At 36.6% G+C, this 19,620-nt stretch overlaps 1 protein-coding gene across 10 annotated transcripts in view; it reads right to left on the bottom strand.

The window, feature by feature from the left end:
* DTNA (dystrobrevin alpha) overlaps positions 1–2,500 on the bottom strand; it is a 410,756-nt gene extending 408,256 nt beyond the window's left edge. Inside the window, exons 1-2 of one of the 10 annotated variants that reach the window (XM_055102475.2) lie at positions 1,146–1,470; positions 571–708 (exon numbers count right to left, since the gene is read on the bottom strand). The gene's annotated coding sequence lies outside the window, so the exon portion shown is untranslated. Of the gene's footprint in view, positions 1–570; positions 709–1,145; positions 1,476–1,652 lie in introns of those variants that run through there. The other 9 variants (XM_055102482.2, XM_063597316.1, XM_063597318.1 and 6 more) reach the window with 9 other exon arrangements.
* Between the last annotated feature and the right edge of the window lie 17,120 nt (positions 2,501–19,620).

The raw sequence follows: 19,620 nt of genomic DNA, 5'->3' as shown, positions 1-19,620 counted from the left end.
ACTTTAGGTATAATGAGTTGATTAGGGGCGCATGAAAAGCCCAACTAGACTCTTAACACTTAATAAATGTATGACCTTGGGTAAGTTATTTTATCTCTCTGTGCCCGGATTTTCTCACCTGCAAAAGTTGTTTAATAACATTACCTACCCCCTTGGTGGTCTAAGAATTAAGACAGTGAATAAATCTAAACCATATAGAACCGTGGAACATGTGGAACACTTTTTTCCTAAAGTTTCCACCTTTGGAATAAGCAAAAGAAAAAAAAAACCTATTATTTTTTAAAGAAATCAGTAACTGTACACTTCAACAATACAAGTATCTCTGAGGTTCAAAAGGAAATACAAACACATTAAATGCCAAGTGATGACATATAACAGGAAAACATAAGCATCAACTCAAAAGACAATTTTTTTAGAATAAGAATACACGTAAAGCATGGTAAGCTTCACTGCAAGGCACATCCAATATTGGCGCCTCCCCTGCCCCCTCCCCCTGCGCCCCTCACGGCCAAGTTCTACAGTTATCTTTCCAAAGCCATACCCCAAGCCTACTAAACAGCAAAGTTTTACCTTCAAGTCCCAGGAGTGGTACCACTGAGTCCCAGCCTCGCCGTCGCCACCCCTCTTCTCTCTTTGGCTTTGGTCTTTTGACAGACACCTCTCTTCAACTCCCACTCCGGATACCAGAACGAACCTCCCGCCTGCCCTCTGTCCAGCAGAAAACTTCGAAGTGGGCAACAGGCTATAAAAGCCGAAGACACTCACCCCCGTGCCCACCCGCCCCCGCCGCCCCCCGTCCCCGGGGCCCGGATCCCGGAGCCCACTCCCACCCAGGCATCGGCCCGGGCACCGCAGTGCACTGCAACACGAAAGGACGCCGCTGGCTGCAAAGGAACCCATCGCGGATGTCCCAGTCAATACCCCTCAGACTGTTCCCCGACGTGAGTATCATCCCTAATGGAGGTAGACACTCCACCTCCCACCAGCTCAGCCCGAGAGGATGACCAAGAGGGCAGCGACCACAACGAAAACAACTCAACCCGCGACGCGAAGGAGCCGGCTGCCATAGCCACCCCCCGAGCGGCGCCGCGGCAGCAGCAGGGGCTGCGGCGCTGCGGAGGCCTTCGAGGGCTGTGGAGATTTACCTGCGCGGCCCCGCGCCCCCAGGCCGGACATCCTGCAGCAGCCGCTACCGCCGCCCCGCGGGCCTGAGGCGCCGCCCGCCGCCCGGGGAGGCGCCGCGCCGCAGTCCTGGCTGCGGCGCCCGGCACATGCTTCGCGCTAGCCGCGGCCGGCGCCGGCGCACAGGTGGGAACCCCGCGAGTGGGCGTTGAGGCGAATCCCTGCCCCCGCCGGCGCTCTCCGCCCGCTTCCACTCTTGACTTTGCTCGGTGCGCGGCGCCTGCCCTTGCTCCAGCGCCGAGCCGCCTGTGTCCGCGCCCCGGCGCCGTGGGCGGCTGCGGTCCCTGCGCAGCCGGGGCTGCGCGTCATGTGCACCTCCCGCCCCGCGGCGGGCTCCTCTGCACCGGGCGGCCGGGGGCAGCGCGGCAGCCCGGCCTCGCGCCCACTCCTCGCCCGGCACACGGACCCCCTCCACCCCCGCGCCCTCCCCCACTCCGGAGCTGTCAAAGAAGAAAACGCCGTGCACACACCTTGGAATGGACGGGCGCTTCAGTCACTGACTCGCCAAACTCTTAGAAGGCGTCCATTGGTCTGCAGGGAGGTTTGAGCCTGCAGTAGGAGCCGCTTTCTTATTATTTAATAATGTTGGAAGTGCCGGGTCCGCTGCCAGAGTTGTGGGTCATGTGGGCACAGCAGAGCCTGGCTGCTGCCAGTACCAGGGTTTCCTGAGGATCCTGAAACTATGATCTCATCCTCCTCATCCGCCTCCCCCGCCCCTCTCTCCGCGGGCGCGCACGCACAGCACACACACACACTCACACACACACTCATGCTGAATGCACTATCCTCCTTCCTGGACCGAAATATTCCTCTAGGGAAATAGTGGGCACGCTCGTCATTGAAAAAAAAAAAATCCTTCAGATAGAGATTTTTCTCTTCCAAAGCTTGATTTATGTGCTTTGTTTATTTCCTACAGTTTTCCCTCACACGTGCAGGAGATTGGAACAGAGACTCAGATTTAAAATTAAAAATAATTATTCTCTTATGTTGACCCAGATTTTGGTCAGAACCCAAGAACTTAAACAGTACAATTTCAATTTAAAACAGAGGCAAAATATACAAGGCTTGAATATGGAATATTCTTAGATGTATGCAGTGGGTTTCTTTCCCAAGCTGCAAACATTCCCCAAACATTACCTCATTTATTTGCAGAGCATCTTTGCAGAGGAGGTGGATGAAAAGGCAAATAGTATTGTCACTTCAGAGACACAGAAGCATAAGTAAGATAACATGACCTATCCAAGTACACATAATAAGTCAGTATCTTACTATAAATATTAATTGCATAGCTACTCACAGGTTGCTTTTTCACTATGATCAATTCCCAGATACTTAGTTTACTGAAAATAATGAAAACATTGTTGATTATTTTTAAGTTACCAAGATTGAAAATTATTTTATCTTACTATATGTATGTTTTCATATAATTTTCTCTTGTATTATATTTCCAATTTCACGTTTTCATATAATTTTCTTTCTTTTTGGAGGAATGTGGCATGTATATGCGTACATTTATATCCAATTGCATTGTTTAAATCCTTAGATAGTAATTTCAAGCAATTTTAGCCAATGTTTCTGAAGTAGTCACCAATTTCATAATTTGTATATGTCATTCAAACCCCTTTCACCTGGTGTATATGAAGAGCTATGCTACATTTTGAAGGATAGAAAGAAGTTTAATATAAGTATCTGTCTTTAGTTTACATCTAGTTGTTGAAACAAGATACATATACTGAATGACTGCAGATAAAAACCTTTATTATTTTGGTGGTGTGAGTTATCACAAAGAAAGTACAAAATACACTTATTTTCTTTTTACTTAATTTCTGTTCCATGTTCAAATCATCTCATTTGCCTATGTGCCCTATATTTCAATCTGTCATTAACCCTCCTACCTTCTAAATGGCCAAGGTAATTATGTCTAACCTTGCCCTTCTCTTACACTTGCACCATACTCACATAAACAGTAAATGGGGATTGTTTTATATCGTAAAATTTCCCAGAAGGAACACTCTTGGGTAGCTTCTGTTCAGTGTAGATAAGGAACTCCAGCAGCTAACTAGCCTTCTAATAACCCAAAAAGAAAACAAATAGTATGAAAGAGAGAATGGTCAGAGAAAAGGCAGAAGAGAAAGCAGTCAAGAGGGGGGAAAAGGAGGGGGAATTAAGTTACAAGATAAGAAAGAAGAGAAGGAAACAAAAGGAGAAGAAAAAGAGGATCAACTTTCGTGTGAAAGCTAAAATTTTCCAAATTTTGGTGCATGGAAAACAAATTCAGGAAATTGTAGACTTTCTTATTGAATTTTTTTTTTCTTAAAAAAACTTACAGGAATTTGGTGGCAATGACACCAGGTGTTGGTTCTGCAGAGGATGTGCTGAAAGATCTCAAGTTTTTAAAAAGTATAGGATCCGCTAAAAGAAATATGTAGACCTATTAGTATAGTGTAATAATAAAAATGACAATGGGATCAAATAGCCATGGTATATACATTTTTAAGAAGAAATTAACACTGAAATTAAGGGAGATAGATGGGAAAGCAAAGGCACTGGTATAATAAAGTAGGCAATGAAGAGATAAGCTTGCAATATTTAAAGCAAAATAATATTAATAATATATTTTAAAGCACTTTCAGATTTTTCCAGATCTTTTCATACATTTTTATGGAGTCTAATAATAATCAGAAGTAGTCCCCTTTATGGACTTCATTTTTAAAGAGTGATAATTGTCCCTAATTTTTTGTAATACATGTTGAATGGAGAAGTACTGAAAATTTTCACTCATTGTTTTGAAACTATTATATTTTCTGATCAATCAACTCTAAATGTTACTTAGTATATCGTCTTCCAATACTTCTCCTAAACAATAAGTCTAGATGGATTTCTGGGCGTAGATTGTAACAGTGATTTATAATCCAGGATTTTACACATGCTTTTGGAGTTAAACTAGAAGCTTTAGTATGTAGCAGACTCTAATGGCTTTGCAGCATTCCTGGGAGATTTCTGCAAAAGAGGTGGAGGGCTAAATTGAACAGCAATATATCAAGAGCACTTTCCTTTTGATCAGCATACTCATAGCAGGATTTGTTTTAATTAGAGATATATTTAGGTTTGATGATTATTACATGTGTTTCAGAAGTGCATTACAACTTCAGTGGCTCAACAATTACTAGCAGTTTGTGTCAGAATTCCTTCATTTGGGGAAAAATATTTTTAATGTGGTTATGCACAAACATTTATGGTTTGTACTAATTTAAGCTATCATTATCAACGAAAATACATTCCTGATGTTTATTGTTTTGCTCTTACAATTTCTTGCTTTTTAAAATTATAATTGATATGAGAATGGCCATGGGTAAAATCAGAATGTTCACTATATTATGTTAATAGTAAAACTCTATGTGTGTACCTATGGTTTAATATGTAATGATATATAGAGTATACATGTGCTTTGGGTCAAATGGGGATGGTTACTATTATCTATAAACTGATAATAGTTTGGGGGCATGAGGAATCAACAATTTTGGAGTATTTAAATGATTCAAAAGAGTTGAAAAAATAAAGACACTGCTATTTTATCAATTAGAAGCTCTTACCACTTGGATGTAGACTGTTTCAGGGAAGAATGGGGTCTTGAAAAACACAAAATATACATAAATTTTGCTTCCCCAACCGACTGGTTAGCTTTCAAGAATGAGAAGTATGTTAGCAGTCCCACACGGATCAAGAAAATAGATCAACTGAGCTGTGGCTTGGGGAATTCATGGTTAGTTTTTTTTCTTATGAGCACTACCAAATTTTGAGGCTAAGGTGGGCCCTAGGCAGAATTATGAAGTAGATGAATTTTGTCTCCCTCCATTTTTCCCCCAATGTCTCCTTCTTCCTGCAGAAGCCCTGACTGCCTTTGGGCTCCCAGGGATAGTCAGCAACCCCTTGCTGTTCTCTCGCTTTTCCGAATACCCGCATTGTGGAACTCATCAGCAGTGTAAAACAGATATCATGTTCTGACCTCCCCTGAAATGTGTAAATGGTGTCCTAAGTATTCATGAAACCTGAGGGGATGTGAGTATGTGTTCGTATTAAAAAACACCAAGGGTGTCTGTCTATTCAGTCTCCTTCTGCATCACTTCAAGATGTATATTTATATAAGTTTAATATGTATTCGCCTATGAAACTCAGCATTAAGACATGGCCCTGTCAGCTGTTAGGGGGTAATTGCTAAGTCTAAGAGAGCAGAGGTAGTCTTCCTTTCATCCCACCTATGCTCTGTCTCCTTAGCTAGACTGAAGCCCCCTGCATATGAGCAGGGCCTCCGAGCTCAGCAGTCCCTGGCAGTGCCTATTATGGTGCTCTGTTGTGATGTCTCCTTTGTCGATCTTCCTGTCTGGCTGACAACCTCAGAAGAAATGTTGTTTCCATTCTCCACGGTCTTCTCAAACTGAAGGAGAGAACCTAGCTTCAGAACTGGTGTAAGCTGTCAAGTGTATTTTGTTTCTTAGTGTTAGAATGAACAAATCTGTTGACATTCTAAATGGCTGTAAGTCCATCTTATAATGGCAATTCATTAAATACATATTATGGTGATTCACATCTCTCAATGGCATCATACCAGCATGCCCTTTACTCCTGGGAGAATTTATTTTCTCAGTGGACCATAAACAAAATACAAATGTTTTAGATGAAACTTTAATGCACTGTCACAGTGAAGCCACAGCAGGAAAAAGCCACCTGGAGAATAGCTTTTGAGAAGGTGCTTATAATCTACTCACTTTACTGCTAAAACTGTTTTTAACTCTACTTTAAATTGCTTTTTGGCTGAATGTTTGTGTGTGTGTGTGTGTGTGTGTGTGTGTGTGTGTGTGTGTGTGTCTGCCCAAGAATACAGAATATCTTGATACATGTAACCATGGATTGTACTGAATAAATCAGAAATATCAATGGCAAATACTGGCAAATAAATCTGTTCAATATAGATGACTTATCCAAATAATTAAAGACCAGAAAACCCCTACTACTTATTGCACATTAATTATCTGAATAGCTGTCTACTTATTTCAGGAAAATGTCAAAATTTTCTTTGATGTTTTCTGAGGAAAACCTAATGTTTTTAAAAAATACCAAAGAAACTGTTACAAAGTGAAAAGCTTAGTCAAAACAATTTTATTTATGAAAAATCAGCTTGACTGATTTAATTTTTTCCTGCTGAAATGATTCTTTACATATCAGGTAGATACAGCCCAAATCTCTTGTAGACCATCAGGAACTATGTTAACAAGCACACATTTTAATTTGAAAGTTAATTCCTACAGAAAATACCATATAATTTATTTGATGTTGAGAAGCCTTATGTGTTATGAAAAACTAAATGAAAAATAAAGGAGGGAGGATGGAGCTAAACTAACCAATTTGTCATCTTTAAAATTGTGTAGTAAATATGTGGGGAGATCCATAATTAAAACTTATTGTTGGGAAATAGAATATTTTAGCCTTTAGGGGATACATTTTGAGATAGTTCAAAGTGTATTTATATGTGTAATGATTTTTCTAATAATATGCAAATTTTCTTTGTTAATCAAGATGCTTGTATTTTATATGTGCCACAAATATCACACAAGATTATCTTGATCTTTCCTCCTTTTTGTCCCTGACCTGCATCACCAGATCAGCTTGAACATTCCACCTTGTTTCAGTGCTTTCTCATTTACATATTGCTTTAACTTCCCCCTTTTTTATGTCAATCAGGTAGTCTGAAAGAAACAGGGATAGCAGGGATTTTACGTGTTTTATCATAACCAAAAACCAAAAGCTTTACTTTGTACCCAGTTCTTAGTCTGCGGTCAGCATTGTCTTTGCTGCTCACTAGACATATCTGAACATTTCCTGATATTGAAATTGTTGCTATTTTCATTTGCACATATCTCAAGAAGCATTTTAAGATTCTCAAGGACAGTGCTTATAATGAAAAACATTCTATTACTTTTTTCTTCCCTGGAGAATCAAGCATGTTTATATCATGTAGAAGGTGCTTGGAAAATGTTTATAAGATTAGGATGATAGAAATATTTTTAAAAATTACTTCTGGCATTACACAGCATATGGAAATAATTTTTTGAGCTTGTGAATTCCTTTGACAGATCATGTTTTTATGTTTTATATGAACAAGATGAACTGGATACCTTGTTTGGTTTGCTTTTGCCATTGGGGTACCTTTTGGTTTGTATGTTTAAAACACATCAAAAAAATTTTGGATGGCAGAATTATGTATATGGAAAGGTTTTCATTTAAATTGTGTGATCAATACCACAGCCATCTACTTCATACTGTAATGACAGTAATTTAATGAAGGAAAAGAATTGTAACTTCCCTCATTTATATCTGTGTCTTAAACGATTACGGTAAAAGACTGTGAGCATTTAAAAAATATTTTATATAGCCAGTCATGGTGTTGCATGCCTGTAGTATTGGCTGCCTGGGAAGCCGAGGCCAGGGATCACTTGAACTCAGGAGTTCAAAGTTACAGTGAGCTATGATCGCACCACTGCACTCCAGTCTGGGTGACAGAGCAAGACCCTATGCTAGGATATATATAAAAGAAATAGTGGATAGTTTACGATCTTTTGTTTTTTATTTCAAAGAAAATAAAAACAATTTACTTATTTTATAGTAGAAGTGGAGTGAATACTTTAAGGATTATGGTACATAAAGTATTCCATAATAAATATTCTCTCTCATTTTCTTACCATCATTCAAAGTGCATCCTTCAGCCTGGTGTTATTCATTTTCTTTGAGCTCGTATCAAAGACTTACTCATGGAAACACTATCTTAAAACCTATTCATATAATGTGCCATATTGTTGTCTAACCATTTCATGTGTATTAGACATCAAGATTGTAAACTTCTAATCCAATATATCAACTGTACATTTCACAGCATCTTGCAGTTATTCTACAAATACTTGCTGATAGCTTTGTTGATTAACTGAAAATAGACTGCTATTTTGACATGACACTGCCCCGAAATTGGAAAGAGTAATTTCTTCTCTATTTATTATTAATCTCTATGAGTTTCCAAATATTTAAATATATTCCTAGTACAGCATTAACGTTGTTTATAATAATGTCATAAAATTGATAACAAGTTTTGTATCTGTATTTATACATAAGTGAATAAATAAAAATTAAACCAAAATCAATTAGTTGTTTATTTGTACGTGTGTTCTTTTAAGTTCCTACCTTAACCAGACAGGATTACTGTAGTTACCATTCATTCTGGGTAATGTAATTTTATTTCTTATATTAAGAAACTTCTAAAAATGCATCTGGAGTTAATTAAATGCAAAGGATTTTCTCTCTTTGCCATTTTTTCTTTGTTCTTACAAAATTTTGATAATTTAAAATTTTAAGCTGATTTACTTTTTCAATTATTTGTCACTCATACTACAAAATGGTTTATATTTGTTCAAAGAAAATGAACAAATATTTCAAAAACCAAAAATATTTATTGAATGCCCAATATATAATAAGCACATTTGTTTAACAATAGGTCATATCAAAGAGTTGCTATCTACAATATCTAGTCTTCAGGAAATTCAAATTTACCACCTGAGTTTTTGTTTCTAAAATAAAAATCCAAATTATAGTATTTCTCACATCCTGGATAGAAAAAAAAATACGCTAGGACCTGCTCCACTGCTACCTCCACCCCATCTGACATGAACACCTTTCCAGTCACTTTCCTGTTAGTCGGGATGATCCTTACTGGGCAGTGATGAAGGATTTGGCTCATTCCCTTCACTTTTATTTTTACTGCCCCCCTGGGGCACCTTTAACCTATGAAACTTTCCTGATACAAAACAAGCAAAACCAGCAATCCTCAGTCTAACCAGAACAGGATAATCCAGTAGGTGCACTATGCATGGGCTTTTAACATTAGCGACAGGGGCACTAAAATACTTAAAAGATTCTTTTTAAACTTCAAAGTCATTTATGAAAAGTAAATGAAAACTTCTCTGGAATTAGCACACTGATTTTATGGTCACTACATTTTTTTTAAGCTTTCTTTTTTCTTTTTTTTTTTTTGAGATGGAGTTTCATGCTTGTCGCCCAGGATGGAGTGCAACGGCGCAATATCGGTTCACTGCAACCTCCTCCTCTGGGGTTCAAGCTATTCTCCTGCCTCAGCCTCCCGAGTAGCTGGGATTACAGGCGCCTGCCACCATGCCTGGCTAATTTTTGTACTTTTAGTAGGGACGGAGTTTCACCATGTTGACCAGGCTGGTCTCGAACTCCTGACCTCAGGTGATCCACCCACCTCAGCCTCCCAAAGTGCTAGGATTACAGGCAGGAGTCACCAAGCCTGGCCTTTTCTTTTTAGCTTTCCGTTACTGAGAATTAAAACATATATAACAGTACCCATTATTGAGGTGCAGCAATTACTAATGCATGGCCGAACTTTCCACATACCCATTCATCCCTCTATCCATATTATTTTGAAGCATATTCTAGACAGAAGATAAATCCATCCATATTATAGTATATCATTATTACAATTTTAATTTAAAATTACATTATGTGCCTAAGTAAGTCAGAATACTGTATTATCTGTGCATAGAGGTTCTAAAAATCTTAACTTGGCTTCGACTGCAGCATACGTACATCCTTAAAGCCAGCGTGATACTTTACAAAGTGGACATTACACAAACACAATTACACGTGCTTAGAAATACAGTAAATAACTTAGATTGCTCATTCCTGGAAGCTCCTATCCATTCTCTAAAGGCTGTTTCTTTTTATCTTAGTGTTTACTTCTGAATTTTTCTCAAAGTTGAGGTTTTATTATTCTTCTATGCTTTTATCCCTGATCCAGGTTAAATTTTTCCCCTAAGACCTGGCCAGTTTTTTGTTTTTCTTTCTTTTTTGTCCTTTTATAGTCTCTCTCTCGCTCGCTCGCTCTCTGTTTCTCTCTCTCTCTTTCTCCTGTTTCCCTCCCACTTTCCTCACTTTCTGCTTCCCTTTCCCTTCCTCCCTAGCTCTTTCTGATCTTCAGTGCACAGTTTGACTTTTTGAGAAATGTAAGCAATACCGATCAATATGCAGACACTGATATCACCAAGAAAATTCCCCGTGCCCTTTCCTGGTAAATCCTTGCTTACCTCCTCCACCCAGAGGTAATGACTGTTCGATATCTGCCATTATAGATTTGACTGGACTGTTCTAGAATTTTGTGTAAAAGAAATTATACAATATTGTATGCTTTTGCGTCTGTCTTAGCACAGCATTATGTCTGTGAGATTCATCAATGTCATTGTGTGTATCAATAGTTGGTTTCTTTTATTTTTCTTTGCTCAATTTTAATCCGTTGTGTAAATATATCACAATTGGATCAAACATTCCCATGTTGATAGACATTTGAGTTGTTTACAGGATTTGACACTTATGAGTAAAACTGCTACAAATATTTTTGTGTGAGTATTTTTGAGAGTTTCTATTTTTATCTCGGGTAAATACATGATCAGTTTTATCTTTTTGGATCTATATTTTTACCTTTCTTTGGTAAATACTTGGTAAGTCTTATAGAGGTTATTAATTTCATTTACCTATTAAAAAACTCAGCTTTTGGTTTTTCTTGACTGTCTTTTTTGTTTATCTGTTTTCTTTTTTTTATTGGTTTCACTCTTTATGCCTACCTTCTGCTTACTTGAGGTTTAATTTACTCTCCTTTTACTTGTTTCTTATGATGGAAATTTAGATAATTGATTTGAGTGCTTTCCTCTTTTCTAATATTAGAGTTTAATGTGATAATTTTCTCTCTAAGCACTGATTTAGCTGCGTCCCTCATATTTTGATTTGCTGTTTCTCACTTATATTCAGTTTATTTTTTCCTGATTTTTCCAGTGACCTTTTTTTGATCAATTTTATTTAGAAAGGTGATTTAAATTTCTGTATATTGGGTGGTTGTTTCCAGACATTATTCGCCTATTGATTTCCCTTTCCATTGTGGACAGAGAACCTACTCTGAATGATTTCAATCCTGTTTAATTTATTGAGGACTATTTTATGGGCCAGAATATGATCTATTCTAATGAATAATCTGTGTTCACTTGAAAAGAAAATATTTTCTTTTGTTATTGAATGAAGTGTATAAATTACATTTAGGGAAAGTTGGTGGTAATATTTTTAGAGTCTTCTGTAATACATCCTGAATTTTCTATCTATTTATTCTATCAATTATTGAAAAAGGGGTGTTGGAACTTTTAACCTGTAATGGCTATGATAGTTATCTATTGCTACCTAGCAGATTACCACAAAACGTAGTGACATAAAGCACCTATTTATTATTTCGGAATTTCTGCAGGTCAAGATTCTGGATGTGCTTAGCTGGGTTCTCTGGCTCTGGATCTCTCACAAGTCTTCAGTCTTCTCAAGGCTTGATGGGAAGGACTCGCTTCCTGGTTCATACATGTGCTTCTTGGCAGGACTCAGTTTCTCTTGGGTTGTTGGGCCGAGGCCTCAGGTTTTAAGAGCTGTTGCCCAGTTGGTTCTTTTCACATGAGCATCTCACAATCTGGCAATGGTTTCAAAAACATGAGGAACTGAAAGAAGAAGTGAGAGTTCCAGGGAGATAGGGAGTTCTAGCAAGACCTTGTATCCTAATCGCAAATGTCACATCCTATCACTTTTACGATATTCCACTGATTAGAAGCAAGTCATGAGGTTCAGCACAAACACAAGTGCATGAACACTAGGAGATGGAATCATTGGGAGCCATGTCAGAAGCTGCCTATTACAATAGTGGATTTGTGGCAGTCTCTTCTTATTTCTATCGGTTTTTACTTAATGCATTTTGAAGCTTTTTATTAGGTGCATAAACATGTAGGATTCTTACAATCTCTTATAGAATGGACTCCCTTTTCACTATCAAATGGCCTTAATCTTTTCTGTGTTCTCTCCTGATTTTCTCTCTCTCTCTCTCTCAGTGTGTCTTATTTGTCTTGAACAGTCTTGCTTGAGGTTAATCCATTTTGTTGATACTGTCAAAGAAACAACTTTTGGCATATATTTGGGTCTTGCTTTTTAATGTCTTCTGAAAATCACTATACTTTAAATGGGATGTTAAGTTAATTAACAGTGAATGTAATTCTTAATATGGTTGGATTTAGGTTTCCTATATTGTTATTTAATTTCAACTTGTCTCCTTTGTCCTCCTTTTCTGTCTTTGTTGTGAGTCATAGGATATTTTTAGAATCTTAAATATATTGGCTTTTAGCATAGCTCTTTGAATTATTGTTTAATGGTTGCTATAGGAATTACAACATACATTCTTACCTTTTTACAATCTATTTAGAGTTTCTATTGTACCACTTTGTGTAAAGTATATAAATCTTTCAAACATATAGGTCAATGTATCCCCCCACCTTAACCTTGATGACAAAACTTTTGTATATATTTTTTCTATTTATGGTATAGGCCCCATGCTTTAGTCCAATTTTTGTTGTTATAACGGAATACCTGAGGCTGGGTAATTTATAAAGAAAAGTGGTTTCTTTAGCTCATGATTCTGCAGGCTGGGAAGTTCAAGGACACGGCACTGGCTTCTACTTAGCTTCTGGTGAGGGCTTTTACACTGTGTCAAAATATGGTGGAAGGTCATAGAAAAACAGACTCCTATAAAGAGGGACCAAACATTAGTAGGAACCTCCCTTTATACAAATCCATTCTCAGGGGAACTAATTCATTCCTGTGAGAATTAATCCAGTCTCTCAAGAGTGAGAACATACTTGCTACCCGGAGAACAGCACCAAGCCATTCATGAAGAATCCACCCCATGACCCAAACACCTCCCACTAGGCACCACCTCCCAACACTGCCATATTGGGGACCAAATTTCAACATGAGTTTTGGCATGGACAAAACACATGCAAACAATAGCATCCCAGAATGTTGTAATTTTTTTTTAAACAGTAATATGCATTTTAAAAAAATTTAGATGGATCAATAGTGTTTTATATTTACCCAGATGTTTGCTATTTCTGAATTCAGAGTCCAGAGTGCTCACCATTACACCATGGAACCCCGCAATGATGTTTGCTATTTCTAATGCTCTTATCTCTTTTTAAATATCTGAGCTTTTGTCTAGTATCATTTCCTTTTATCCTGATGAAATTCTATAACCTACAATTTGGTAAATATATGTTTTACCAAATTTCGGATATAGTCAACCACTATGTATTAGAATATTATTTCTGCCCCATTTTCTTACTCTTGTCATAATAAACTTTAATTACAATATATTAAACCATTTGGTATTGTTCCATAGGAACCTGAGGCCCTGTTAATTTTTTCAATCTATTCTCAGATTATTATTATTATTATTATTATTTTCCTGAGACAGGGTTTTGCTCTGTTGCAGAGGCTGAAGTACAGTGACATGATCACAGCTCAATGCAGCCTTGACCTCCTGGGCTTAAGTGCTTCTCCCACCTCAGCTTCCAGAGTATCTGGGAATACAGTCATGCACCACTATGCCCAGTTAATTTTTGTAGTTTTTTTTTTTGTAGAAATGGGATTTCACCATTTTTCACAGGCTGATCGACTCAAGCCATCTACCCCTCTTGGCCTCCCAAAGCATTGGGATTATAGGTTTGAGCCACCATGCCAGATGCAGACTGCATTCTTTATAGTTATCTATCTTCAAGTTTACTGTCTCATTTGATTGTCATCTCCATTCTGCTTTTGAGCCTGTGCTGTGATTTTTTATTTCATATATTTTATTTTTAAATACTAGTATTTAATTTTAGTTATTTTTGGTATTTTTTACTTCTTTTTTGAGATTTCCATTTTTTACTCTGAGAATATTTTCTTTTATGTCATTGAGCATTTTTTTTTTTTTTTTTTTGAGATGGAGTGTCACTCTGTCACCAAGGCTGTAGTGCAGTGGTGCGATCTCGGCTCACTGCAACCTCAACCTCCGCCTCCCAGGCTCAAGCGATTCTCCTGCCTCAGCCTCCTGATGTCATTGAGCATAATTACAATAGCTTTTTCAGAATTTTTGTCTGCTCATGCCAATGCCTTGATTGTCTTGGAGTTGGTTTCTACGTTTTTTTTTCTTGAGGATGGGTCACATTTTTTTTGTTTTTGTTTTTTTGAGTAATTTGGGATTTTACCTGAACACTGTGTATATAATTTTGGAAATAACCTATTTTAAATTCTTCCAAAGAGTGTTGATTTTTTCATTTGATTGTATTAGCAGGTAATAAACTTGGTTGCAGTCAAACTGCAAACAATCTGTTTTGCAGCAGCTCAAGTCTCAGTATAGTTATTTCATTCTTAATTAGCTTCTGTGGTCTGCCTCATGGGTGTGTGGTTTAGGGTTCCGCAGAGCTTGTAAAGAAAACTTGGGGTTTCTTTTCTCTGTCTCTCCTTTCTGGGATTATTCCTTTACTTTTCACAAGCTGTGGTATCTTTGAACTCTATCCTTTGTTTCTTTGAGTCAGAAAATCTGCAGATTTTCTATAGGAATTGTATCCACTCTGCATGGTGCCTTCTGCAGCATTCTTTTAGGTTAAGAGCTATAAAAAAGGTAAAATACTCTGTGTTATTCCATTTTAAAGTGTTGACCACCCCTGATATCCATTTGCTTTTGTTCACTCTATGGTGCTTTCAGATGATTGTTTTGTTATAAAGGCAGTCCTTGCTACGCACAGTCCTTGCTATGCACAGTACTGCATCAATGGAAACCTGTGAATTTTGTAACTGCATCTTCTCTTTGCACATTAGCTGATACTATAGAACTATATAAAGCAATGACATAGTTCTGATATGCACGACTTTTAACATGGTTTTAGGTAACATGCGGACTGCCTATATTTTTGTCCAGAGTCTATAGTTGTCTTCAGAAGGATTATTCTTGCTGGATCTTTCTTGTCCACATCAGAAGAGGAACTCTTTCTCCTGATAATTTTTTATAATGGTCTCATGCTTTTTTACTTCATAGCACTTTTCACAAATTTGTAACTATTTATAGTTCTAACTATGTCTGTGTACTTATTTTCAGACTGTTTTGTTAAAATTTTGTGACAAATAGGAAGCAATCAATAGATATGCATGGAATGAAAGGGTGAAACATTGCATGACTAAATGATGTCTTCCATTATGGTAAAACAGGTAGCAAAATGATTTTAATTACAGTCCCAAAAGATACTTCCAGGGACTGCAATCAGGTAAACAGTATCATCACAGGGGTCCACATAAGATCTCTATGGTTGTTTGAGAGCTAAAATAGACATTATATTTGGAAATTATAATAACAAGACCACTTCAGTCCTACTTTTAGATATTTCTCAATAATGCCTAACTGGGGAGATGGGAAAGGCTTGACATGTTACTATTCAATAATAAAGCAAAGTTTTAAACACAGATTTTTGTGTCATCAAATGATTAAGAATCAGTGTTTGTATAGTTTTAACAGATCACAATAATGCCATATTTATATGATTAGAGAGCAGATCTCAAATTTAACAGTTTAGAGACTCTCTTTATATCAGACAGCTACTGTAGCACTTAGCATAGGGTAGATGCTCAAGAAATGTTAGTTTATGTCTTTGTCACCTCATCCTTCTACTATTCATAACAAATCAAACAAGTACCCTTTCCAAACAGCTCAGTTTGCTAGTTTTCAAGTATAGATGTAACCCTCTATGTTAATAAAGCTTAATGAAGCTTAGGTGGAAATTGTCATTTGTTTATTACTTAAAGCAATCTGTAGAGCAGATAAGAGTGGAACATTTATTGTAAAATGAATAAGAACATATGGATCTTCTGTTTAGTTTTCTGGATTCGCTTTGCTTTTGCCCTGGTGAATGAAGGTAAAAATAATAAAGGACCTCGATTAAGATTTTAAGCTAAATTTCTCCAGGCGCTAATTTCTTGGCTAGAGTAGAGCAGGTCTTCATAAATGGTCTGCATCATTCTTAAGCGAAGTCTAATTCAAGCTATTTCCTTCATGAAGGACCTCTTCAGGTTTACATATTTTCATTTACTAAGTGTGTGACATTAGAGTGGGTGGTATCATAAAATTTAATTAACTGAAGTCAAATAAGGCAGATGGGATTGCTACAGATAGATGGTATGAATTTCCCTATTTTCGGGATGTAGATTTAGTGGGATTATATATCACTGTCTCTCAAACTTTAATGTGCATAAGAATCACCTGGAAATCTGGTTAAAATGCAGATTCTGATTCAGCAAGTTTGGAATAGAATCTGGGTCTGCATTTCTAACAAGATCCCAGGTGATGCCTGTACTGCTGATCTGAAGACCACACTTCAGCTTGCTGGATTATACTACAGACTTGTTTGCTGTGTCAACTGAGATGGGGCTTAGGATATTTGCTGTTATTTCCTCCCTTTTGAAAAGGTAGTTAATGCAAACCTGGAAATCTTTACATTTGCTAGGTAGAAAACTTTGTGTATTAGGTTGGTACAAAAGTTTTTGTGGTTTTTACCATTACTTTCAATGGCAAAAACTGCAATTACTTTGGTACCAACTTAATAAAATAAATTCCAGGTGATATTAGTGAGGACACTCCATGATTTTAGAATTTCTTGGAATTTTTAATTTTGACACATTTTTAGTACACCTGAAATATTCAATAATAAGATCTTTTTGTTTTTTTCAATGATGTAGTGTTTATATATAATAAAATGTGCTCACTGAAAGGGAACTTAGCTGTCATTCCAATTTCTCATTGCACAAATAAGGAGACTGGGGCTAGTTTAATTACAGGACTTGACCACTTACATGTTCTGAGGCTCTTTAACATGCAAAAAGAAATTATATTGATTTGGAAGAAGATCATGCTGTGGTGCTACCCCAAATATATTAAATTAACTGCTTTGATTGGGACTTAATCAATCAGTTCCATAAAACAGAATTATTTTCCCACTGCTTTGAACCCGTTACTTTAGCATTAGTAGGCACAATATATTCAGAGACCTCTTTTGCTAAGAAAACTAGCACTACTCATTTCTGTTCAAGGTATTAATTGGGAACACTTAATTAAATGGTAAAAATTATTCTTTGATAATAAACATTCAGTTTACAGAGCTAAGCTCTGCCAAATCAGAAGATATTGCTTGCAATATTCCAGCAAAGCACATGGATAAAAGAGACATGATTAAATTGAGAAGATAACTAATATGTCTGAGTATAAATTAAAAACATGGTAAGTAATATAAATGACTAGATCTCTTCAGTTTTTCAATGCGATGTTCAAATTGAAACCTTACTATTTTATCTGTCTGTTTTTTTAAGTGAAGTTTTACTTAAAATTAAAATGGATACAACTCTGACCTCTCACCTAGGCTTGCATTTTTCACTGCAAACAGCATATTTCCTTTCTTATGTCTATTTATGCTTCAAATTGAAAGCCTCTAAAACTGAACTCATATTTTCTATTTTCTGTAAGAGCTTTCCATGTTGAACAAAGTAAAAATATAATTCTCCCAACATAAAATTGGAATTGTCTTTGACTTTCTTCTCATTAGCTTGATATATCAGCCAGTTTCACTGATTCTTTTTTCCAGATTTTGTTAGTCTATGAATTCTTGCTATTCTATGACATCACCTTGCTGAAGCTATAATTAGCTCACACCTATTTTACAAACATCCCCTCTATTGATTTTTCTTCTTCCAGCCTATCTCACTTTTAATTCATTTGTAATTGTTAACACTAGATCATTCCTTTTAAACCATTATTGTGCTCACTTTAACTTGAACTCCTGAAACAGTTTTCCATTATCTATAGAATGATACACAAAATTTTTAGCCTACTGTTCAAGGCTATTTATAATTCTGCTCCAAACTACCTTTCAAGCTGTACTTTGTACTAATCTCAACATAAACCCTCTGCTGTAATCCAATTGCTTGATTCTATCTCCCAAACATGTAATGTACTCTCTGTCCCTTATATCTTTTGCCATTTTCTTAGCCTTATAGGCATTCCCTTCTCCTGTGTTCTGGTAGAAGTAAATTTAAGTGGAAAGTGAAAAGTACAAAATTTTTGACTGGGAAGAATCTTTAGAGTTAATTTAGTTCAACTTCTTACCTCTTGTACCATTTTAACATTGAAGAAACTAAAAATCAGAAAAATGTAGGTTTATATTTACTAATATCTAATGAGAATTATACTAATAATTACAAAACTCAGTTATTTAAAAAATTATGTGATTCATTTCACATCTACCATATTATATAAGTTTACATCAAGTTAAAATTTTCTAAAGACCAAAAATATGCTCAATTTGACTATCATAAACTATCTCAAGAAAATCCAAATAAAGCTCAATTTCCTAGATGTTCTATGGACTGGCTAGCAACAAGTTCTGAACTGACTTCATTGACTCTTAAGATTTTCCTGGTTCCAATAAAGAAATGTTCACTTTGTCTTGCTGATATCATGATCAGTTCCAGTAAAAGTTCAGAAGCTGGGCTTCAAGTATCATGTTAAAATCTCTCAAGCCTTATTTGTGTGTGTGTGTGTGTGTGTTGAGGGGGTTGTGGACAAATTAGATGACTGTAAAAAGTAGGTCAACTAAAATTTGGTAAAAATAGCTTTTTATAAGAAATGATAGTGATAGAGGAGAATTATTCTCCTTTATACTAAGGATAAATAGAACTTGCCACATACAAGTTGACATTCTTCTTCATTCTGGGGACCCATTAAACATTTATTATTGAAAAATGTATGTTTTTATAGATACATAATAATTGTACATCTTTATGGGGTACATGTGATATTTTGATACATGCATACAATGTGTAATGATACATCAGGGTAATTGGGTTATTTATCATTTCAAACATTTACCTTTTCTTTGTGTTGGGGACATTACAATTCTTCTCTTCCAGCTATTTAAAAAAAATAATTATTGCTACCTACAGTTACCCTACTGTGCTATTGAACACTAGAACTTATTCCTTCTAAGTGTATTTTTGTACCCATTATAGATTAACATTCTTAAAAGTAAGAATTAAAACATATGCTATGTTCACCTTGAAATAACCTACTACAGATGATTGTATTGTTTATAGAATATTTTCTTAGCCAGGTGGCACTACCGTAAAGTGATTCAGCTGCAGATATTCCTGATGATTTGATATAACCTAAGGTTAAAAGGGATATGATTTGCAGACAACATTTGTACTGCAGTTTAAGTTTTACACACAAAATAATTGCAGATATTTGATAACTTGTTATAACTTATGAAAATAATATTTTCAGTTGACAAAGTATCAATATAATAAAATAGTATACAAATTCTCAAAAAAGAGTGAACACCTATGAGATAAAGAGTCCTCTAGAGAATTTTTTTTCAGCAAGTTCCAGACAGGGAAGATCAAGATATCACCTCTTCTCCAACATAATGGCACTCTCTATACCCC

This window comes from Pan paniscus, chromosome 17 (assembly GCF_029289425.2).
Source record: "Pan paniscus chromosome 17, NHGRI_mPanPan1-v2.0_pri, whole genome shotgun sequence".
Taxonomy (NCBI): domain Eukaryota; kingdom Metazoa; phylum Chordata; class Mammalia; order Primates; family Hominidae; genus Pan; species Pan paniscus.
Note: the sequence above shows the minus strand (reverse complement) of the source record. Positions and strands in the feature narration are given on the sequence as shown.